The following is a 25,556-nucleotide window of genomic DNA, read 5'->3' as shown; positions in this document are numbered from 1 at the left end:
TGGTTGGCAAAATAAATCATGCATGCCACTACTCTTTGAATTTTCAAACTAAAAAGCTCTCAAAGATGTACAGATACACTACAGATCACTGGTTGGTTGACATTTGTCAGCAAAGTCTCTTGTTTCTTGTTAAAGGCAAGCTGGAAAAAATACCTCAATGAGTAAAGGACTGCTGTAGAAAGTGGAGTGAAATTAAACATTGTTGGAAATTTGCCCTTACTGCAGGATCACCCAGGATGTTTTTGCCTTTTTGCTAAACCCTATTTTTGCTTGTGCACCTTACCCCTGTTAACCAGGAGTAAAGTGGTTATGCTCCTCCTTTCAACATGGTAAATTTGGTATACCTTGACTGGCACATTTAACTTACTCATAAGTCCCCAGTATATGGTGCCACCTGTGCCCAGGGCCTGTAATAACTAAATTCTACTAGTGGACTGTAGAACTCCCTGTATGATCCACTGGAGGAGCACCGTAAATTATGTCTCCAGGTCTACTGTTGTAGCCAGGCTGTGCAGTTTTAAAACTGCAAATTTGACCTGTTAAAATAACTCCTTTCGAGTGGCCTAAACCTTCCTTTTAAATATGAATAAGTCACCCATAAGTAGTCCATAAGGGAGGGTGCATGGTAATTAAAAGTAGGACATGTGAAATTTTAATGTGAAACATGTCCTTACGGTGAAAAAGCCCTAAAAGCTATTTCCCTGTAGCAGTGTTGGCTGTTCCATAGGAAAACACTACGATACAATATTAAATGTAATAAATATATATATTTAACTTATTTTTATTACAACACTGCACAGATGTTAGATTACATGTCATTCGTATAGGTTATGATGCATCAGCAGTAGTCTAATTTTTTGCAAATTACATCAAAGCAAACTGCCTTTGTTGTCCATATCTTTCCTTCATTGTTTCCGTAGCTAGGTGTAGTAGTCGCACGATGCATAGGGCTTACCCAGCACAGAAGAATTGTGTGCAGCAACACTTTTCATGTATGTTAAAACTGGTAATAAAATGAAGAACAAAAATGAACAAAAAGATCTATGGCAGCAAGTGGTGGCAGAATCCCATCCCCCAGAGAGCAGAGGTGGAACATCTTGTGTAGGACTATCACTAACCTATAAAAGTTGCAGAGGAAGCAAGGGGTCCACTACACCATTCCCCGATGGGTGTTTTTGTCTATATGTATGGTCAGAGGTTCTCTTCAGTCTCCTGATTTGGCGTGGAGGTGGTGAGGCTAGATGTCTGGGATGAGTTCCCCTCACTCTTGCCCTGGCTCTCTGGTTTCTGCAATCTTTCCAACATATACGTTTAATAAATATTATCTCCACCTAGGAAACAGCTACAAATATAATCTTTGGACAATACAAAAAATGTAATACAAGTCCAATTCACTGGTGAAGTTGGATTTAAAATAAATATTTTGGAAATCTAACTTTTAAAATGTTACCTTTGACCTGCCTGACATCCCTAGAAGCTAAATTTCCATTTTGTTCTCCCACTTCTGCCAGTCATTAATTAGCCTTTCAATAGGTGCGAATAAGGTGTGAACTTGCTGACAGGCCAGTGACAAAAGCCCTTGGGTGTGGGGAGGGGTTGTTGTGCCCTTGACAGGATGGCCTGTGGGCTGGGCCTAAGGACTTAACTAACTTAAATAGAGGGCTAACTTGTTGCATGCAGATGCAGCTAGCATCCAGGCCAGCCCTGCGCTGTTCTTGTGTCCCACCAGCCAGATTGGCCTCCATCACAGTGAGCCTCTTGTTGACATCTCAGTGCTTGCTGGAGTGTCAAGACCTGTTTGACAGGTCTGCTGGGGTATTTCATATGACACTTGGGGCGCACTTCAACGAGACCTCTCCTGTCATAGGCAAATGTTAGCTTGCACTTAAGAAGGACCCTTATTTTGTCCCCAGAGCCAGTCAGCTCCCATTCACAGTGAGCCTCTTTTGACATTACAGTGTCACAGCCTGTTTAACAGGTCTGCTTGGTTTACATATAACATTTGGAGCACACTTCAAAGGAGAGAAATAGAATGCCAAAATAATGTTTGTGTATCCACTGTCTGGTTGCTAAAAGCTCAGCTTTGTTCTACCAGACTTCTGTCTCTGAGTTTGTTGGGGTTACAGAGTTGCCTAAAACTGAATGTTAGTGTTAGATGTGAGAGGATGCTAAGATTACCATGGTACACTCCCTGTGTACATCCCCAGCTCTTAGAGCCCACGTTTAGTGTGGCCAAAGACTTCAGTCATCTTGAAAATGCCCTAAGTGGGTAGGGCTAGCCCCGCGAACTTTCACCCCATTGGTTATTGCTTCCCTAAGGGTCATTACCACCCACAAGCTTGTGCCAGGCATAAGTGTGGAACACCCAGGCACCCATTTCAGAACACTCTGGGACCTGTGGAAGATCAGAAGAGAACTGAATCTTATGTCTGAAACCTGAGAAGAGCCATCCAGTATGGGTTCTGCTCTTCCTCTTGTACCCAGAACAAAGATGAAGACTCCAAGTGTAGCAAGGCTAAAGCTACGGGGTACACAACAAGCAACAAAAAACATTTTCCTGCAACATCCCAGCTGACCAATGGCAAGTCAACCTAGACTGGACCCTCCTGTTGGCCTCTTGCTGCCACCCTGTGAGTCTCTATGTCCCTCCTCTGAGGTCTTCTGGGGCTTTAGAAGTGTACTCCTGTGGTGGATTTGGACATAAAGGACTACAGTCAGAAGGTAAAGAAATTTACCAGGATGAACCTAGTTATTGTATCTGACCAATGCTCCTTCGCAGTCAGCGTCAAATTGCCCCTAGATCCGGTTCTACCATGACCATTGACTATCATTGGAACTTTCTACTTATTTCTAATCAACACTTTAAAAATTAATCTCTGGTTCCTCTAGTTGGATTTGTTTCATTTTGGTGTCGTTTTGTTTATTAGATTTTGCTTGATTTCCCTAATTTGTTTTGGCATTTTTATTGTTTTGCATTTCAACTTTATTACTGTTTTAGTACTGCATAAATACATTACATGTTGCCTGTAAGCTGAATACCTTGCACATTGCCTGTAAGTTGCACTTATCTGCTCTGCGCCATAACTACCAGGGGGGAGCTCAGGTTACTTTGGTGACCTTTAGGGTTCACCCAGCAAAGGCTTTTCGTTATTACCTGAGGTGGGTACCTACCCCACTCAACTAATAACCCAATTACCTACAACATTGTTCAAACACCAGGAGTGTGTGCAGTTTTTGCTATGCTATGTATAGAAATGGTTAATGCTTCAAACCCAGTATATAAATTATGAGGAAGCCTAATCTAAATGCAAATATATGTATTTTATGCCTCCACCTCCCGAAGTGGATTGAAGTCCACATTACAGGGTATCTAGTTAGGGCTAAATGTGACACAACCTGTGGTGTTGACCAGCAGACGGCATGTTATAGGCACGAGAGGGCGCGTCAAGTGTGCAGTGCTGCATGTGCAGTATCTCCCAATAACCACAGCCAGCCAGAGTTCCTCAACTGGGGTGCAGCAGCCCGAGGACTATAGAGGCATTCCCTGCCGTCCTAATCAGTGCAGGTACCAGGGCTAAATCCCTTCACTGGGAGAAAAAAAGAGCATGTAGTAGTGCTCTTAAGGGGGAGAGAATGCATGAGGGCACCCAATAGGGAGTCGAGAGGGCGAAATGCCACCCAGAGCCTGTCTGTGGACTCACTACACAAATACAGGGAAACAGGCCCATGCAAGCCATAGTAGCTTCGACTTTTTATCAGTACTACACCTGGGTCTTCTAGGTTATTATTTATACTGTGCTCCTCGTGCCACCAGCCCCTAAAGCCAGTGGCTTACCTAAACTACAGGTCATCCCTGTTGTAGGGGAAAGTGGAGAGAATTCTCCTGGGTGGACAGTACAGGGCCTGATGGTCAAAAACAAGGGGTCCCCTCCCAAAGCCTCATTGGGTACTCTTAAAAGGACTGTGCTTTGGAGACCCTCAAACCAGGATCCCATCTTTATGTGCATAAAAGTGGAGGAAGAGAGGGGGCACAGGGGATTTGAAAGAGAGAACACTACACCCTCCCTATATACAATGATAAATACGCATGTAGTATTTGTAATCAACAGGATGTCAAAGTCATCTGCAAATAAACATGCGGATGACTATAGGACAAGGACTAGCACTCATCCAGAACTAGCGTAGTGTTCTGCCCACTGCCCAGGCTCAGCCACAGAGTAGGTGATACTATATAATGGCCCAGCATGTAACTTACTGTCCTCATGGATTCCAAGATGGCAGCAGGTCCAAGGTCACGCTGGTCTATGCAGTGGCTGGGTAGACTGGCCCAGCAAGAGGAACGTTCATCAGTGCTCAAAATGGCCCTAGTGTCCACTTGTGCAACTCCCGGACTACACATGCCTGTCCTCCACCAAGGGGGCCTTCCCCAGGGCACAGCCCAATCAAATCAAAGCACCAGACGATATGATATATAATAGGATAGGAATTTATAAACGCGCATAAATGCCTAGGGGCATCTTGGCGCTGCAACTGTTGGAGAAAATCATAAGCTTGAAAAATCCCTACTAATTTAAAGCCTTCCTAAAATGATGGAGCTTGGTCATGGACTTCAAGTTTAGAAGTAGGCTGTACCATAGTTTAGCGATGCAGCCAATAAAACTTCTGCTGCCCTGGGAGGAGCGCTTACATTTCAGAACCCTCACATTTTTGGCCAAGATGGAGCGAAGGGACCTAGTGGGCATGTACCATTTGAACCTATGCTTAAGATAGTAGGAACCAGTATCGTGAAGGGCATTATGGGTGGTACAGAGGGCCTTGAAGGCAATGCGTTTCCTGATTGGTAGCCAGTGAAATTTATGCAGTGCTTAAGATACTGATTGGAACTGGGGGATCCTTAACAGCATGCGGGCTGCTGCATTCTGCAGGGTCTGAGGTTTGTTCAGCAGTCGCTACTGCATATTTATATAAAGGGCGTTACAGTATTCAATTTTGGAAAGAACGAATGTTGTCAATACAGTCTTCTGAATTTCAAAAGGAATACACAAGGGAATTTTTCTTATTATCCTTAAGGTATGGAATGAGGAAGAGATGACTGCGTTAATTTGATTTCCGAAAGTGAGCTGGCCATCTAACATTACACCTAAATTTCTTCCCAGCTCCTGTGGCCACCAGATGCGGGACCAGAAGGAAATGTCATTCCTGGATAGGGCCACTTCAGTCTTCCCAGAATTTAACTTAAGGCAATTGCCCTTCGTCCATTTGCCTACTTTTAGCATACAGTTATGGAACCTCAAGGCTGTACCTTGAGCATCACTGAAAATTGAGTCGACAATTGTATGTCATCAGCATACGACACAATGGGAAAGACAAAGTTCTAATCAGACTTGCAAATGGTGTAACGTATATATGAAAAAGCGTAGGGTTCAGAGATGACCCCTAAGGTACCCCACAAGGGGAAGGAAGAGTGGCTAGAAACAAACTAATTTAGGGCAACTGATTGTTCTTTTTCAGAGAGAAAGGATCCTAAAACGTCCAATGCAGATCCCTTAATCCCTATACCATGGATATGGTCTAGAAGCAGATTATGGTTGACTGTGTCGAATGCGGCCGACAGGTCAAGTAGAATAAGGATTGCTTTGCCTCCATTATCTAAAATTGCCCTTATTTTCTTAGAGGCCACAATCAACGATGATTTGTTACTATGACAGCTTCTGAATCCAAACTGGGTGGAATCAAGAAGGTTATTCTTGTTTAAGAAGGAAGCAAGTTCCTGGTTCACAGCCGTCTCCCCAAAAGACGGGAGACAGGATAGTAGCTGCTAGGTTCCTGTGGGCTGTTTTTTTTTTTTTTAAACAACGGTAGCACAGATGCAGTTTTCTACTGTTTGTAGAAATACCCTGATCTGAACATCTTGACATTTCATTAACAATTTTTTATGAGATGTGTAGCTATGATTTTCAGAGCTAGCTGAACAATTGCTGGGGGGCAGGGATCAAACAGACAGCACAAGTTTACTGATTTCAATAAAAGGCAGAGGCAATTTTAGGCAGGAGACACCTAAAAAAAAAGCCCTTTTTGGCTCCAAAACTCGCGAGTCTACTGCCTGATTCTGCCTGAATTGGGCCTTTTGGCATGTATGTTAATATTTCCTAAATGTTATGATTTTATTCCCATTTAAAATTTTGAGGGAACAATTCTCAAAGGCATTTAAGTGTATCTAAAAGAGTATTATTGGAACACCTCTTTACGTTCTCCAAAATGCTCTAGCATGTACGTAGTTATTTTTTACATCACCTGAACACCCCAGAGCATTTTTACTTACACCTGACAGTGTAGGGATGCACCAGGAGATGTTTGGTAATGAACTAATTTCAGAGATTTTGATATGAGAGCTGGTAAGATAGCTCGGTGGAAGATTGAAAAACACACCGTAGATCTCATATTTATATAGAGGCAGACTGACCAGTGCCGGTATAATGCATTTCACAGCCATTATTCCATGTCCCACCGAATACCGAGATATAAAACCGCCCATAGAAAAAACTATATACCCCCCCCCCCCTTTGGGTTTCTCCATCCCACTTCCCCCATCTACTTTTATCTCTCGATTTTGAGTCCCACAGGCTGTAATACAGGATAACCTGCAGTTCAGTAAAGCCAAAGGGCAGGTTTACTAGAACTTTACACCTACACAAAGTCATGCAAAGTGAATCAAACCAGTACAACGTTTCGAAATAGTATTTACATTTGAGCTAGAAAATGCCCTTTTGTTGGCGCGAATAGTGATTTGCACCACGTTGCATCACAAGGGCATTACCTGGGTGCGAAATGGGTGGATCACCGCAAAAAGCCATAGTTTTCACAGAAAGCCCTGTCAACTAGAATAGTCAGACTGTGCTCTGTATCAATACAATTATGTGTCCTTGAAACAGGTGTTAGCCTTTAGCAATGTTTATATTTATGCAAACATTTCATACATTGCATATGCATAAAGTCCAAGCAGGCGCACAAGATTTATGTAAGTCACAAAAAATGGCAGGCAGGGGATACATACTACTGGTAGATTGCCATCACACTTACTACGCCCAGCCTTACACTTGCAAATTATCAACACAGTGCACTATTAAAGGACTCCATCTTTCCATGCACACGTGCCAGTATTTCCTCCCACAGCCACAAATGACCCCTATAACCGGAAATCGGCACAGAACCGACACTGACACCTTGCATGCGCCACCGTCCTCGGATACCAGACATTTGTTGCGCTTTCTTTCCTACACACTCGCTGAAGTATTCCTGGCATGTGGCTGACATCCAAAACTTCTAAACTTAGAGCTACTGATAGCAAATGCAAGCCCAGCCCCATCACTGCCACTTGACCTTCTAAACATGGCCGCCATTATTATATCCTCACCAGAGGACGAGCGACATCAGCGCAGCCATTTCTCAATGCATCGAACAGTAAACCAGTGAGGTAGGCACGGACGGTGAGCCTACAAGCTGGATTACTGACAGGCCCAAATCACCATTTCATTTTTCCAAGTTCCATATCCGAGTTAAGAATGAGTTGGCTAATAACAAAAATCGCTGTTTAAATAACATGAAAAAATTCAGTTTGTAGGGAGTGTTCTCAGTAATGAGCGTGTGTTACATTTTTTGGCTTTTCTAAAGCACACCCAGCACCAGCTGCAATCCTCATATTTCACAAAATTGATGCCGCGCCTATCAATTATTTTAAATAATTTTTCAACAATGACATCCTCTCAGTGGAGTATGAATTTCAGCCAATGAGAAGCCTGGAAATGAGTATAGTGTATCCTATTGTTTTTATAGCACTCCTTCCAAAGCACACTTTCTTGTTCGAAAAACATGTGGTAGAAAAGATTCTGCATGGGTACTAGGTCACTGCCCTTGCTATTCTTGTAATGCTGGAGGCATTCTAGGGACATATTTAACCAAAAGGCAGAAGGCAGAGTCATTTTTAGCCCTGGCTTGACAGTGCAACAGTTTGAAACCTATTGCTACCCATTCTTTAAACTGTAGGGCAGCTGTCAGCAACATCCATTGTCAGCCCTTCTCTAAAATAGACACTGAGTGGTGACTGGACCCACCCAGAGGAGTTCCACCCTCTCACCTCATGCCATAGGTTGTTTGGTGTATCACTGCCCCCTGTGAAGTGATTTCCTCATAATGCATGAGGGAATAGATTACTTCTTAAAAGTACACTGAATCATCACATATTAAATCATGCCATAAATGCATTGCATATAAAAACATTTGTGTATTGTTTTTGCGTGCTGCATGACAGTTTAACGTTTCTAGTTTTTGTTCACTGCAGCTAGCTTTTTAGATGTTTTGGCCAGGACTCAACATGCAAGCCAGACCAATTGGTTTTTAGCAAAGCTTGTTTTTTAAAATATCATCAGCACCCCAAAACAGCATGATATAGACCACAGAGTCAGCCCCCATCCTAGCTTGTTTCTGCAGTTTGAAACACAGGGATTATTTTTGAATCGAAATTGTCTCCTACCCATGACTTCCTCCTCCCTATCAGTAATTAGGACAGCACACTATCTGTTTATAGCTTACCAAAGATGTACCCTTTACTGTGTATAAATCACAGAATAGCCTTGGTTCAAGCCATAGCATTTTCTAGATTAGGATAATGCATGGGAATTTATGTACGCTTCAGGGGTATCCACTGGCAAGATTGAATCAGTCCAAACTAGATTACTGTATTTAGTGCCATGCTTTGGAACCAGCTACCAGCTTCACTGCGGACTCTCAGTTTCACTTACTGACAGGTTAGAGCTCCACACACATCATGACAGCATGCACGTACACAGAGGTCTGCCAGTTCCAATAAGAGGGACACTAAGGGCATTGGAGGACATGGCACACAGGACACAGTTGGAGATTTGGGGCTCATGGTCAGGGCAATTCCCATAACAAGACAGTGGAGTTTACTTATAGAGTCACAGTCACTGACTGATACTACACAAGTCCCCAACCCAAGATGGCAGCCATCACTGCAAGTCATGTTGTTACTTCCTCTCCCGAGTCAGCAGGCACACTATAAGAGGTATCAAGATGCAAACACTCATTTCCATGCCAACTTGCATCTTGTTGAGTTTCCCAACGTTCACGTTAGATTGCACCCGTATTCTCCTGGGTCCCTGGACCTTTGTTGATTTCTCTTGTGTCCCCTTTTAGTCTCCCCATGTCGCACACATGCTAGGATGTATCTTTTGGCTCTAGTCCCTCTGCAGTTTCCAGGACACACTCACTGAGCCAATCTCCAAGACTTCTATAGGACCAGCAGGCGTTGCAGCTGTGGAAGGCTCTTTAGATTCCCTACTCGACCGTCATGTGCTTCCCTGGCCACCCGAGACCATTGCGCTTGAACACTGTGTTCACATTTTGGGTTCAGGAAATCCTTATTAATACTTTGGTCATGACATCTGTGCACTTTTTATAGTTTTAGACATACCCTGAAAAATATTGATTAAATTAGGAATAAATTGTAAATTCTGGTCTTTTGTAATTTATGTATATCTTGTATGTTTGGACCTTATACTGATTGTGTTTATTTGATGAATAGAAATGAACTTTTTCTTGCCTTCACTTGTGCAAAAGAAATACAATATGCTTAGAATCGCGTAATTTAAAATACCACATTTCTTAAATCATTTCCTAGACATGATATATGTGCAGCGCCTGCCATAAACAACACTATTTACCAAACCCAAATTCACAGAAATTATGCCATATCTATGATTATTTCCATATTCCACGGGAATTGTCTACTTTCTGTGAACAACAACCAACAAACAACATTTTCCATTTTCAGAGCGTACATTTTTCATGCAATGTTAAACTGAACTAAATCATATAGTACAAAAATATAAAGGTTATGTTGCATTAAAATATAACCCTTTAATGACAAATTGTGGTTCTGGTGAACTTAATAAACCCTTTGATCGTCTGTGTTGTATTCTGCCTCTCTGTCTTTAATGGTAGAGTCAGAAATTCATATTTGGTACTGTACATCATAATCCAGTAATGCCAACTCTGGGTTCGTGCACAATTTATGAAACCACTGGAACTGCGGCTTTGTGGTATATTATGTTACAAAACCCCAAGCTTGCATTATATAAGGAATGCAGTACATTATAAGGATATTGCAAGTGACCGAGAATCTCCATAACCATATAGATTTACGAGGCCGAAGGCCGAGTTCCTTTATAAGGTTATAGCACTCCGAGGTGACTTGCAATATCCTTATCATGTACGCCAGGAGGCACTTTATCCCAAATAAAACATGTACACACCATTACTTTTTCCACAAACCACTTTAAACTTTGGGGCATCGCTTTTTCATACGAAAGAGCCGGCATGTTTGCAAATATGAAGAATAAAAATAAAACCTCTAGCGCAAAATTAAACACATCAAAAACCTGGTAGTTATTTGTTGCAAACAGATATTAGAAACCGTTCAATAGAAGTCAGATTTACTTATTTTTTTTTACACTAGCTCAGAATGTGTAAAAACATGCAGAAAGATTCTAGCTTTTCTCGAATTATCCAATTAGTGCAAAAACTAAATATGTTCTCTCTGCTGTGCACTGTAAGCTAAAATAGAACAGAAGACAGAAAAGTAACATTCTATTTTCGTTGCTTTAAACAGCTGCTTCAATTATACTTGTGACCTGACTTGCCTTTTATCTCGGCTGCTGGCAGCAGGCATTGTGACGTCAGAACTCGGCTGTAACAACTTATAATACTCGAGCTCTGACATCTTTTCTTTATAATCGGCAAATGGGTGCGTAACAAGTCGCCGATTACAAAAGGAATTAGAAACTTGCATTTATTCGGGGATTACAGAATCCCATGTACTATAGGAAACTGGTACACAGATCTGCATTATTTGCCTGAACGTGAACAGCGATGCCTTGTTGCTCCTTTACAATGCAAACTATAGTTCAACATTTTAACCTACATTTCACGCAAAGGATACATAGACGAGAGTATAAACCGAGTAAAGACCCTTTTTAAAGTCACTAACCCTAAAACTATAAAATGTATTGGTGACCCGCGAGCAAGAAAATGCATGTTATGACAGTAACTGCACATGAGCGCAATTTAAAAAAATGTTTTATTGCACACAGCAACATGGCAAATCAATTACATTTTTAGAAAATCTTATTTCGCACACTTTAATGTTATTTTTATATCTAAACTTTCTTTCTACCGTTTTTACATCCTCAGATTGCATGATATCCCCAAAAGCCCCCTCGCCAATAATCTATGAAACGATGCATTAAAATCTGACTTTAAATCAAATTTTCCATTGATCTGCATCTTTCTTTCCTTTTGAACGACCCCTCCTTACCCCCCTCCTCTTTCTGGGTACAGCCCACTCTAGGTGGCATGCTGCCTCCCTTCAGCTCGTTTACTGTATTTCTGCAAATCGCCTGCACCTCATTTAATTGAGCATCACACCCCTCCTTTGACCCGTACCCCTGCACCCTAACAACCCATAACCTCCTCTTACCCATCTATTTATCCCACAAACCACTTGTAGGAACTCAGACACCCCCGCCTGCCTCTTACTCATCTAATCCTCCACCAAGAAACTGGGGCAAATACATGGAGTAAAGGGAGCATTGGAATTACAAGAGCAAATCAATAACAGCAAATAACCAATAACCAATGGATTAACCACTAAATCATGGAGCATTGGGAGCACAAGAGTAACTCTGTGCCCACCAATGATCAATAACCACTGGATTAACCCCTAAATCATGGAGCATTGGGAGAAGAGTAACTCTGTGCCCACCAACGATCAATAACCACTGGATTAACTGCTAAATCATGAAGAATTGGAAATATAAGAGTAACTCAATAACAGCCAATAATCAATAACCACTGGATTAACCACTAAATCATGGAGCATTGGGAGCACACGAGTAACGCTGTGCCCACCAATGATCAATAACCACTGGATTAACTACTACATCATGGAGAATTGGAAATACAAGACTAGCTCGATAACAGCCAATGATCAATAACCACCGGATTAACCGATAATCTTGGGTTCTAGTGTGCTAGTCTCCGTAACGCGCTTCAACACTTTGTCAGGTGTAGTAAATGCTCTATAAATCCCATTGCAATGCAATAAAAGAGATCCTCGTAAACGGTTGGATCTCTGTAGACATCCAATGTATAAACAAAGGGGCACAGGAAGAACGCAGACTGACACAGCAAACACAAAGAACATCTGCAAAGAACATCTGCTCCGGTGCTGAGTGCGTTTTTGCACCCGAGTAGTATCCGTGCTCAAAACACAGGGACTTGTTCGTGCACGCAGCATTTGTGCACACTTTTTTACCCCTCGCCCACAGAAAGGACCTGGCGCCCACTGCTGTGCCAACACATGAGTGGGGCCAGTTTGGGCTCAAACCCTCGTGGCTGCTAGTGCTAAAACAGGTGCAAATACCGAGTGCACTCAGTTTTAGCATTTGCACCCGAGTCTAACTGGCCATGGACAACTGGCCCTTTGGAACTTGCTGGAAATAACTCGAAAGGGAGCAGTGACCGGTCATCGGGTCAGTGACACCTTTTCCTTCTCCTGACATTTGAAACATGTCTGGAAGTGGCCTGGGGGCGTGCTGCTAATACCGCACGCCGGTTTTAGGAAACGTCTCTGGCATCTGTGGCCATTCCCACTCTCACCAGTGGAAACAATGTCGGCAGAATTTATTCCCAAAAATCTCTACAGAAAACCTAACCATTCCAGAAATAGTTGTGGACACTGGTAAATCGACGCAGCCATTATCACAGTTTGTACTGGAATATCCAACATCATGGCCCCAACCTTAAAGTGGGGGTAAAACAGTGACCAGGGAGGGGCTTTAATATCACTGCTGACAGACACCCACATACTGTATTTTTTCTCTGCACGGAAATTTGAATAATTACCATTAAGATCACGTATTTTCTGGTAATTCCGAAAGGTTTCTCCAGGCTACAAAAGGCTGCTTAGAGATTTACCCGGATACATCTGGCGTTACTGCAAGGTGTCCCGGTAACACCGCCGCCCGTCTGTCGGTAACGACTGGGGCTTGGAATTGTGCACAGCAGAAAAAATGTCCGGTAACACGAGGAAGACTGTCTCCACTTCGCGCGGGTACCGGGGCACATGTGGGCTTTAAGAGTTTCTATAATATACGCAAATAACCCTATTAAAGATAAAACTGCCAATATCCCCTCACACCGACACACTGTGCTTCTGAGGGGGTCCGTTAACTAGCAGGACACGGGAGCAAGTGGTCAAATCCGTGCACAGGGAACTCAAACATGCCTGAAGCGGGCCTGGGTACACAAAAACCGAACACACACTTTCAGATAATAAAAACACACAACCCTGCCAGCCCTTACCTTGCGATTACTCGACGGTTTCCAGTGTGGTCCGAAACTCCACAGAAAGGGTCACGAGCAGCGCCAATCCCGCCGAGCTCGCAGCCAGCCACCTCCTCGGCTGGCAGGGACCCACCCAGTGACAAAAATAAAGTTATCAGCGCGCGGGCATTCCACAGGGGCTGAGGAATGGGGCCTGAATGGCAGCCACGCAGGCCCGGGGGTGGCACGGGGCGGGCAGCAGGCACAACTGGCGGCGGTAAAAGAGGGTCAGAGGTGGGGCATGGCGAGCAGTTTATGACAGTGGCAACCCAGGCCATCATATTTTTGGAAGGGCGTTTAACGCTCATGCTATGGGCTAAGCGGAACAGCTTTTTTTTGTAAAGCGCGCCCGCTGCTGTCAGCAGCCGCCCTCAAAGCGCTATGCACAAGGGCCTACATAAATATTTGCCTGCTGACCGGACGTCAGGGATATTGGCTTTTCACTCATTTCCATAGGACTCTGGAGAATGGTGTATCTGCTTGGAAACCCCGTCTTTGCCACCCAGTCCGGCAGCTTCGAAAAACTGCAAACGCCGCGGCTTCCCATCTCCCCACCCCACTAATGGACCGGGGTACCGGCCGTGGATTGTCAGCGCCAGGCGAACTGGGATTCACACTGGTGATAAGCCGGCTGCAGCAGGCCAAAATCCCACTGAGCTATCCTGCCAGAACTGAAAGTCATGTGCGGCTTGTGTACACGAAAGTACATCCAAGACCACAAATGTGGAAGCCAAAAGCCAACATTTTACAGCATCGAAGCCCAGAATGAAGCTTTTCCAGAAACACTTTCGGGTGCATTCGAGATTGATTAAGATTGGGAGTTCGACCTGCTTTTGATATAGTAAAGATTTTGGGGGATAAACACCTTTTAAGGGCCAGATGTGACCCAGAGTGTTTCTGCAAACTGCACAAATCCACACATCAGGAAGAGGACATTGCCCAAGACGAGCAAAGCAAGAATACCTGGTGACCCCTTCTCTGCCGCCTCTGATCAGCACACCTGTACCCCTCGGATACTGCTGTACCCCTCTGATGCAGCTGTACCCCTCTGATGCACTTGTATCCCTCTGAGACGCCTTTACCCCTCTGATGCAGCTGTACCCCTCTGATGCAGCTGTACCCCTCTGATGCACTTGTATCCCTCTGATACGACCGTACCCCTCTGATACGACCGTACCCCTCTGATGCAGCTTGACCCCTCTGGTGTAGCTGTGCCCTTCATATGTAGCTGTGCACCTGTCCTGTACCCCTCTGATGCACCTGTACCCCTCGAGTCCCAATACCTCTAGATACACACAGGAACTGGCCTGCGGCGGTGGTCTGTGAGATCTGGGCGAAAGCCACACACTCAACCCCTATTTAACATTCATTCCCTCTGAACTCCCTGTCCTGGTCCCCCCTGGCCATGCCCAGTAACCCTCAAGCATGCTGTAAACTCAGCCCCTGCTTCCTCAGACTCTTGGACTCAGCCCTGCACTCTGTGCCATAGCCCGCAGCGCCCACGGCTCTGCAGCCCTCAGGTGGGCACTTGTACACAGCAGCCTCCCAGAGAGGCTTCTGCCAGTCTGCACTCAATCGCTTGGCCCCAGAGTCGATGGTTCCTTTGGGCTCTCGGCGGCATATAGCAGAAGGCCACAGAGAGGAATCCAGGCTGGGTCACCCCTAGGCCCAGGACGCGCCCCAACAGCTCGAGCTGGTAGAAGTCTTCAAACCGTGAGAGTGAAACGTCTGCTGTTAGCCTCGATTTATGGAAAGTGGTGCAGGAGCCCAGCTGCTAATTCAAGTGATTGTAGCATTCCAAGTGTCCGCGTTAGCTCATCAGTGGTGGTAACCTTGCAGGCGTTCTCCCAGGGCTGAGGGGCAGAGGATGGATTCGTCTCAATAACGTGTGTGCATTCCAGATGGCAGCCAGACATGAGCAAAGCAACCCCATGCTAGGACTTTCCTTCTTCTATAGATATCAGGTTTCAAATTCCAAATCTATTCATTGTTTCGACTTGCAAATATAACCCATACAATATAAAATCCATAATACTACAAAGGTTAAAACATCACTTTACAAATTGAATGTGCTAGCAAATTCAATACAAAGACCATATTTTACTAAGTATTAAGGTGATCGAATAATATCTGAATATGCTTCATTCTCTTCCTCCCGCTCCAATATACGTCTGAAACAGAGACCTGAGAAATCTTTGGGCGGCATTTTCACCACCCTCAAAACGACTTGTTGCTCTCCACCGACGAAGGAATGAATTCAGAAACACACCTGGAGTTACTCCGCACAAGCTGCACCAACAAGGGTGAAACATTAAAGACTGGCACTGAAGTAAGTGTGATCATGCAGTAAATTTACCAGGATGCATTGGAGCACATTGAGTTCTGGGATGTGAGGCAGTATGCTCCCACCATCCTTCTATTATAAAAAGATGTCTACCTAGCTCTCCAGATAGTTATACAACCCATGCTGCAACTTTCCAGACTGAATCTCTTTAGACTATTTAAAGATTCAAAGTAGTCCAACTGAGGAACACTGAGCGCTAGCGCCTCTGAGCACCAAAACTTGTCCATAGCAAAGCCCATTGGCACTAAACTGAGAATATATTTAGGCAACCTATAATGCACGGACACAGGGCTTTTTTGATGAGTTAGGAGAAGGCACCTGGGCTCCTGACTGCTAGCTAACTACTACTGCTGCCAACGCCAGTTTCCCTCCGTCTTTTTGGCTCGTGGCAGCTTGTTGCTGCCCAGTTCTCACTGCCGCTGCCAGGTTTCCTGCTCCCATGCCCAGCCCAAGACCTGCTTAATGCAAGCCGCAGCGCAACCGCGCAGCTAGCGCACCAATGGCAAGCCCGTCCACGTCTGGACTGCTCCCAGCACCAGGGAACCTGGCCCCCATACCACCCAATGCAAGACCACTGTCACAGCCGCTGACCTTAGAGCCAAGGAACACCGCCTCTACTCTGCCGCCTTTCCCCACGATTGCCCGCAACAGCACACACTGGCTTTCTCACTGCTACAGTGCTTTCCCCCCCACACCACAGCAGGACCTTTCACCTCTGCTACTGCAACTTCAGCTGCAACACCTCACACACCGACACAATTGGCACCAACCAATCAGCATTCACCACCAAACAACCAACGCTTGACACCACCACCACCCCCCCCCCCACACCATCTGTTCCATATGCTCCTTAACATCCACTCAGTCTGGAAACACTCCACAGAAATCTGGGACCCCCTAGTCAGCAACGCACCCGAGCTTCTCTTCCTGACCGAAACTTGGCTTAACCCAGCATCCAACCCAGACATCGACTTAGCCATCCCGCCCACCTACAAAATCATACATCAAGACAGTACCCATAAATCAGGCGATATTCCACAAAAACACAATCGACTGCACCACCTCCACGGACTCAGACAACAACCTCATGGAACATTTACACTTTAAAATGTGAACGGACAACAACACTGCCCTTAAGGGAACCCTCACATACCGTCCACTGGTACCCCCCAAGCAGAATTCTGCAACCTCATTGCAGACTGCATCGCTCCCCTCGTCATCAGATCTAGCAACTACATCCTACTCGGAGACCTCAAGTTCCACCTTGAAGACAACACAGACCCAAACGCCATGGCCCTCCTCGAAAGCCTCCGCAAACTCATACTCACGCAGCTAGTCCGTGGACCTACCCAAACAGCTGGCCACACCCTAGACCCAATCTTCTCCTCCAACAATAGACTTACCACCACCGACACAACACCACTCACATGGACAGACCACTACATCGTCCACTTCAGGATACCTGCCCACCAAGTCTCCTCTAAAAAAAAAAAAATAGCACACCTTCAAGACACTGAAGTAGAGTATCTGAAGAAGATTGAACCAAGACTCTACAGGAGCACCCCCCGCCACACGGAAACTCCGCTAGCGACACAGAAAGCTTCAATGACTGGATCCCAAACTGCACCAACCTCATCACACCCCCGTATCAACACCAAAAAGAACACCAACAAATGTCGGTACTAGAACACCAACGACCTAAGGAACTCCAAACGGTGATGCAAACAAATCGAAAGAAATAGGAGACTTAACAAAAACACCACCACAAGACTCGTGTATAAAGGCTCCTTCAACCTCTACCACAAACAACTACAAGACAATAAGAAAACAGTCCTAGCCCTCAGACTAGAGACCAACTCCAACAACAGCAAAGAACTCTTCACCATCGTCAAGTTCTCCAACCCTGCAGCAGTCAACGGTGACAGCACCCCTTCCAAAACTCTGTTATGTCCTCTCTACCTTTTTCGACCCGATCGCCATCATCCACAAAAAAAATCAACCCTTAGTCCCACCAACCCATACCTGCTCGACCAGCCAGACTTCTCCACCAGTGCCAAACAGATAATGAACAATTGGAAACCCATCTTGAACAAGGACACCTCCACTCTGATTGATGAAAACATCCACCCAGGAGCTCTCTCGGACTCCTGCCCCCACTTCATCCACAACCTAGGATGCACCAACATCTCCCCATCTCTCACCACTACTATCAACTCCTCCTTAACCACTGCCACCTTCCCGGCTAACTGGAAAATGCAGAAGTCACCGTCCTGTGAAAGAAGCCATCAGCAAACCCCAACACCCTCAGCAACTACAGACCCATCTCTCTCCTACCTTTCCCAGGCAAAGTCATGGAGAAAGCAATCAACATTCATCTCTCTGACCCCCTTGACCAGCACCAAATCCTCAACAGATCTCAATCAGGCTTTCGCCCCAACCACAGCACTGAAACAGCCCTCATCGCAGCCACCAATGACATCAGAAGCATCCTCGACTAAGGAGAAACAGACGTCCTCATCCTTCTCGACCTCTCTGCAGCCTATAACAGTTTCCCACAACACACTCATCAGAAGGCTTCACCTCCTGGGCTTCTGCAGGCCAGCTCTTCAGTGGACATCCGCCTTCCTCATGGTAAAAACACAACGTCTGATACTATCAACCTTCTCAGAACCCAAAAATCTAATCCTCAAGGCTCGTCACACAACCCAATGCTCTTCAATGTCTACATGGCACCCCTCGCACAGCAACAGCTTCAATGTTGTTCTACTCAATTTGTACCTTAGAGCTGCCATTGGGGTACCCAGACCAAGCTGCAATAGGAGGTGCAAAAATAGTTTTTGGTTTTCAGAAGTCCAGGAGCCTTTTTGCATCCCCAGAGTTTAGCCTGTACAGGCCAGTTGCCAGTGCTTGGTAGGCCTGCAAAGCTGGTTTGATCAGTCTTCCTACGAAGTTATCACTGAAACGCAAAACAGCATTAGCATGTGGGGACAGGGTAGCTTCACCTTTGGATTTCAGCTTCACCCAGGTTAGGTTTGCGTACATTTTAAATATAATCCTCAGGCTATGCCCGAGTTGCCCAACATATACTTTGTCTTACTAACATTGATCGTGATATTCTTCTGTTTACACAAATTTTCAAACCCTTGAGCAACTTGTGTATAGAGAGCTCTGTATAGCGTTGTCAGGAAATAGTAGGATCGGTGTTTTGTCCTCCCAGATGGTTTGGATATCCAGATTTAGTGCTAGTAAATGCTTGTCAATAAGAAAGGAGGAGCGTGACTTAGTTCCACCCAGTGAGCTCCGGTACAGGTAGAAACTGAAGCATAGGGCCAGCAAGGGGATCACTTACAACAAAATACTGTAATTAAATATTTATGCATTTAAGATATTTATAACACCCTGAACAAAATTCACAGAAATCAATCCTATGCCTTATATTGCAGATTAATGTGGAGAAGAAAGCTATAAATGAAGAAACAGGCACATCAGCAAAGTAATTACAATCAATTGGTCTGTATTAAAGCAAGGGGTCACAAGGGTTTCTATCCAGCATACTAGTTGTACATTTGTCCATAGATTGATTCACTGAGACAGAAGTGTGTAACCACTCCTAATACAAGGAGAATTCCTAGAGAGCGTATCACTGTATTGTAGGGTATGTCCCAATATTGCTTGATCTAAATAAAAGTTGTGGAATATGTGTCGACATTTAGGTCTCCTATTGCATGAAAACGCAAGACCATCCTCAGGACTAAGAGTAGTAGACAATTAATGTAGAGGACCCCTGAAAAAGTTCTTCCACTGGGAGGACAAATAAGAAGGAGCTTAATTACTATAATAAGCGTGATGTTGCACAAGGAAAAATCGCAGGACTACGGGGGGGGGGGGGGGTGTCAGGATTTCGCAAATTACTTTTCAAATAGTCACCTCAACGTAAACACCCTCCTACCCCCCTACCTGTCTCTTGATTTTGTACTTGTGTCGCAGGACGGCAATCTGTCTGCCATTAAATATTTTTCCTGTTTGGGGGGCGTGGTCTCGCCATGCTGCAAGATGGCCGCACAGTAGGCGAGCTCTGCCGGCCGATTCATTTATCCGACGGCGCAAATTACACCTAGGGCGCCCATTTGGTGCATCGGTGCGCAAGGGGCACTTGTGATCATCAGTGGCCTTGAATGAGAGGCTTTCGGGCTGTGGGATGCCCGATTACGCGGTGCCCACTAGTGCTACACGACACGGGCGGCCACTGCCTAGAAGAGGCACGGCCTGCAGTGGCGGTGTGCTCTACGCCCAGGCTGCCTGCCGCCGATTCCATCTACAAAGGAGCCTGTGCGAGGAGTGGCCAGGCCGAGTTGCCTGCCCGTCCTGGAGGAACGCCGCAACACCGAGCCCTGGGTAAGAAGCGGGCGCTGGTGACCGGGGGGTTGGGGGCGCAGCGGGCAGACTCTCGGAGCGCCTCACCCCGTGAACAACAATCCTTGCGGCGCTGGCTCTGGTGCGGTCAGCATACACGGTCTTCCACTGCGATTGCATTGGAGGAAGGGGCCCTGCAGTTCCGTGGCTTGGGCCGGCGATACTCGGGCCTTACTTTGGCTGACGTGAGCGGGCGGACGGGCCCGGCCCTGACTGTGTCGAGGGCCGACTGTGAAGGCCCTCCCGACTTGACCGACGATCCTCTGCCGGATAATAGAGCCCACACACCCGCTGCACAGCACTGGCGGTACCGGGCAAGGAAGCACTTTCACATGAATCAGCAGCAGCGACATAGCAGAAGTAGAGGTGCAAATGCGCTTGTGACTGTGGCATATGACTCTGTGTAATAGTACCATTCCAGTTGGAACCGCGGGTACACTATCAGGCACACGCTGTGGCGCAGTGAGGGTGTGGAGTGAGGCACCGTGACTGGCAGAATTGTACCCTCAGGCGGTCCTGTGTACCTTACCTGCACCATTAGAATACCGGCTGTCAGCCCTCCGCCACAGCCAACATAGGCAAACATGAAGGGAGACAAACTAAATTGTCATTTGAGCGAGTGCCAGGCAGGCGGATCACACTCAGGACAGTCGTACTGTGCCTGACCGAGCGGAGAATTTGGATGAACATGATCTGACCTTTAAAGAAATTCTCCTGGATGTCAAGTGTAAAAAAAAATTGAACTCAAGCTGGACCTACTCACATCGCACCTAGACAAGGTTAAAGGGGGAGTGGATGAGCACGATACCCGTGTAGACCAGCTAGAAACCCGCGTTTCTGACATCGACGACAACCAGGCAGTAGCGAAAGAACAACTCATGCGCATGGATAAGGTCCTGGAGCTTATTAAGCTCAAGAACGAAGACCTCGAAGCTCATTCGCGGGTGAAACAACGTTCACATCGTGGGGGTGCCGGAAAGGACGGCGATCGCTAAAATGGAGGATTTCTTGGACTCAATGCTCAGAGATCTCTTTGGAGCTGACCTGATCCCTTGGCCCCAAGCGCCCCCCCCCTGTCAGGACACCACAAGTCTTACCTTCTGCTTGTGAAGTAATCTCGCAGAGATGACATGAACAACCACCACCATCTCCCACCTTACGCTAGAAATGGCGTATGTACTGACTAGGGCAGGGCTCCCTAGCTTGTTAACACGGGTGTGGGAGATGTCGTACACCTCTACCTACTCTAACTACGCACAAGGTTCTGTATTGTCATACATAAGGGCACCGCCTGGAAAACGTCCCAATGTATTAGTGATACTGATGGTACATTATATTATATTAGCAGGTACATTGCACAACCACCCTATAGTGCTGGCCATGGTTTACGGACCAAATGTGGATTATCCAGAGTTCTTCACCAAGGTATGGCACTTGATCACTGACACAGGGTCTCAGACAGTGATCTGGGGTGGGGACTTTAATGTTCCACTAGATGACATGTTAGACAGACGGGGTTGCACCAGGCGCCCACACCCAACAGCAGCAGCCACCCTACACACAATCATCACTGATAATCATCTAGTTGGCATCTGGCAACACATCAGGAAAACCGAGAGGGCACATGTTTATCTCTACAACACAAAGCCTGGGCCAGGACTGATTATTGGTTAACTACCAAAGGCGTACAACAATAGCTGCGGTTGGTTACACACCTCTCACATACACTTTCCCCCACTCTCACTGGGGGAGTGACCCTTGACCTTGTTAGGTTGGTCGCTCTCCCACCACACAACTCCGCCTGTGTGTCCTGACCCTGCCCCGCTGCTGAAGAAGTTGAGGCCCTCCTCCACCCGCAGGCTACCACCTAAGCCTCATCCCTGGTGGCCAGTGGTAGGCCTTAGGTTTGTATCACTGTCGCTGTCTTTCCCTGTACTGCCCTTACTGTCTTCTGGTGTCTGTGACCGCTGTTGTCCGTCTCGCCCTTTTGCCTGCATTCTTTTCTGTGCCCGTTTTTCTTTTGTTCCCCTTGTTGCCCCTTCATTCTGTGCCCTCTTTTGCCTTCGGTTCCCCCTCGTTGCCCCCTGATTTGTGCCCAGTTGCCTTCGGTGCCCTCGCCGCTCCCGTTCCCGCCGCTGCGTCCCCGCCCCCTCACTGCCCATTCGCTGCCCCTGCCTCCCGCCTCCCAGCTGCTCCCCTCCCACCCCCCCCATGTATGGCAGCCGAAGGCACGCCTAAGGCAAGCCCGTCCGCGCCCGGACCGCGCCCAGCGCCAGAACCCCTGGCCCCCGCACCCGCCATGACAACTGCCGCCGCTACGATGCCAGCACACTCCACGCTCTCAACTCCGGACGGACCCACACCTGCTTCAATGCCGCCCCGAAACGCACACAGGCTCCCTTCACCTGCCGGAACTGCAGCTACACCAGCCTCAGAGCCGCCGACCCACCCGCCAAGAAAGGCCACAATCACCTCCGATGCATCCTACTGAACACCCGCTCCGCACGCAAACATGCTGTCGAGCTCTGGGACCTACTCGACACTTCATCCCCGGACGTCGCCTTCCTGACAGAGACCTGGATGAACAACTCCTCCGCACCCGACATCGCCATTGCCATCCCAGACGGCTACAAGATCACCCGCAGAGACCGCACCAACGGAGTCGGAGGAGGAATCGCCATTGTCCACAAGAACAGCATCAGGGTCTCGACCAGCACCAATGACACTCTCAGCACCGTCGAACACATGCATTTCCAGATCCACACAGACCCCAACTCCACCCTCAGAGGCACCCTCGTCTACAGACCCCCCCGGACCCCGACCCCAGTTCAGCGACTCCATCGCCGACTTCAGCAGCACGCACGCCCTGACCTCCACAGACTACATTCTCCTGAGACCTGAACTTTCACCTTGAGAACAACAACGACAGCAACTCCACCACCCTGATCGATAACCTCGCCAACCTCGGACTGAGGCAACTTGTCACGCCTACCCACTCCGCCGGCCACACGCTCCACCCAGTCTTCTCCTCAAGCTCCCACGTCTCCTTCAGCCACACCACCAAACTCCTCTGGACCGACCACCACTGCATCCACTTCACCTACCAGAAACCCACCACTCACCACCACACCCAACAGATCCCTCGCCGCTGCTGGAGCAAAATCACCGAAGACCAACTACACGCGAACCTCGCTCTCAGCCCACCCGCGAACCCTCCAACACCGACAACGCTGCCCACAGCCTCAGACTGCGCCAACACCCTCGCCCCGCTGAAGAAACCCTCCTACAGAGACACCAGCAAGAGGGTCAGCTGGTTCACCCCAGAACTCCTAGCCTCCAAGAGAGCCTACCGGAAACTAGAGAAGAAATGGCACAGTGAGCAGACTCCAGACAGCCACGCAGCCCACAAGGACGCCATCCGCAACCACCATCACCTCATCAGGACTGCCAAGAGGACCTTCTTCAAAGACCGCCTCGACAACAACGCACACAATAGCAAGGAACTCTTCAACATCGTGAAGGAACTTTCCAACCCCAGCTCCAACACCAATGCCTTCCTGCCGTCGCAAGCCCTGTGCGACTCCCTCGTCACTTTTTTCCACTGCAAGATAGCAGACATCCACGACAGCTTCAACACCCAGACAGCCCCAACAGACATCAACACAACTGACTCTCCGCACACCTTCGACCACGACTCCCTACTAGCCTGGGCCAACGTGAGGATCGATTACACCATCAAGACCATGAACACAATCCACTCCGGCTCCCCGTCAGACCCATTCTTGCACCACATCTTCAACAAAGCCAGTAGCTCCATCGCACCCCATCTGCGCAACGTCATCAATCTCTCCCTCGAGACCGCGACCTTCCCAGAGAGCTGGAAACACGCAAAGATCAACGCCCTACTCAAAATACCCAAGGCGGACCCAAGAGACCTCAAGAACTTCCGGCCCATCTCTCTGCTTCCGTTCACGGCCAAAGTCATCGAGAAGATCGTCAACAGACAGCTAACCCGATACCTCGAAGAAAACAGAATCCTGGACACTTCCCAGTCAGGGTTCCGCAGCAACCACAGCACCGAGACTGCCCTAATCGCCGCCACCGACGACATCAGAACCCTGCTGGACAACGGTGAGACCGCAGCCCTCATCCTCCTGGACCTCTCCGCCGCCTTTGACACCCTCTGCCACCGCATACTACGCACACGCCTCCACGCCGTAGGAATCCGAGACAAGGCTCTGGAATGGACCACCTCCTTCCTCTCCGGCAGAACCCAGAGCGTCCGCCTCCCCCATTCCGATCCGAAGCCTCAGAGATCATCTGCGGCATACCCCAGGGATCTTCCCTCAGCCCGACACTGTTCAACATCTACTTGGCCCCGCTCGCACACATCGCCCAACAGCACAACCTCAACATAATCTCCTACGCCAACAACACTCAACTGATCCTCTCCCTCACCAAGGACCCCATCACCGCCAAATCCAACCTCCACGAAGGAATGAAGGCCATCGCCGACTGGATAAAGATCAGCCGACTGAAGTTGAACACGGACAAGACAGAGGTCCTCATCCTGGGCTCCAACCCTTCAGCCTGGGATGACTCCTGGTGGCCGATGGCACTGGGGGCAGCCCCGACACCCACCGACCACGCACGCAACCTGGGAATCATCCTCGACTCAATGTTCTCCATGACCTAACAAGTCGACGCCGTCTCCTCCTCCTGCTTCAACACCCTACGCATGCTCTGCAAGATCTACAGGTGGATCCCGACAGATACAAGAAGAACAGTCACCCAGGCCCTTGTCAGCAGCAGACTCGACTACGGAAACGCCCTCTACGTGGGAGCCCCGACCAAGCTCAAACGACGGCAGCGCTTCCAAAACGCATCTGCATGACTGATCCTCGACGTACCTCGCCACAGCCACATCACCCCCCACCTGAGAAACCTGCACTAGCTCCCCGTCAACCAGAGGATATCCTTCAAGCTCCTCATCCACGCACACAAGGCACTCCACAAGACCGGCCCAGCCTACCACAACAGACGACTTTCCTTCTACATTCCCAACGGCCAGCTCCGCTCCGCCGACCTCGCACTCGCCACCGTCCCTCGCATCCGAAGAACAACCACCGGTGGGAGATCCTTCTCCCACCTCGCTGCCAAGACCTGGAACACCCTCCCTCTGAGCCTACGACAGACCCGAGACATGCTGACCTTCAGGAGGCTACTCAAGACCTGGCTGTTTGACCAGTAGCCCCTCCCCTCCCAGTGCCTTGAGACCCTCGCGGGTATGTAGTGCGCTCTACAAATAATTGATTGATTGATTGATGCCCCAGTACTA

The 25,556-nt window shown here is 47.6% G+C and overlaps 1 protein-coding gene across 1 annotated transcript in view; it reads right to left on the bottom strand.

The window, feature by feature from the left end:
• Nucleotides 1–13,644, bottom strand: part of SPTB (spectrin beta, erythrocytic) — a 232,153-nt gene extending 218,509 nt beyond the window's left edge. The window contains exon 1 of the mRNA XM_085627228.1: nucleotides 13,441–13,644. The gene's annotated coding sequence lies outside the window, so the exon portion shown is untranslated. The remainder of the gene's footprint in view (nucleotides 1–13,440) is intronic.
• Nucleotides 13,645–25,556: the final 11,912 nt, after the last annotated feature.

The sequence above is a fragment of the Triturus cristatus genome, chromosome 9 (assembly GCF_964204655.1).
Source record: "Triturus cristatus chromosome 9, aTriCri1.1, whole genome shotgun sequence".
Lineage (NCBI taxonomy): Eukaryota > Metazoa > Chordata > Amphibia > Caudata > Salamandridae > Triturus > Triturus cristatus.
Note: the sequence above shows the minus strand (reverse complement) of the source record. Positions and strands in the feature narration are given on the sequence as shown.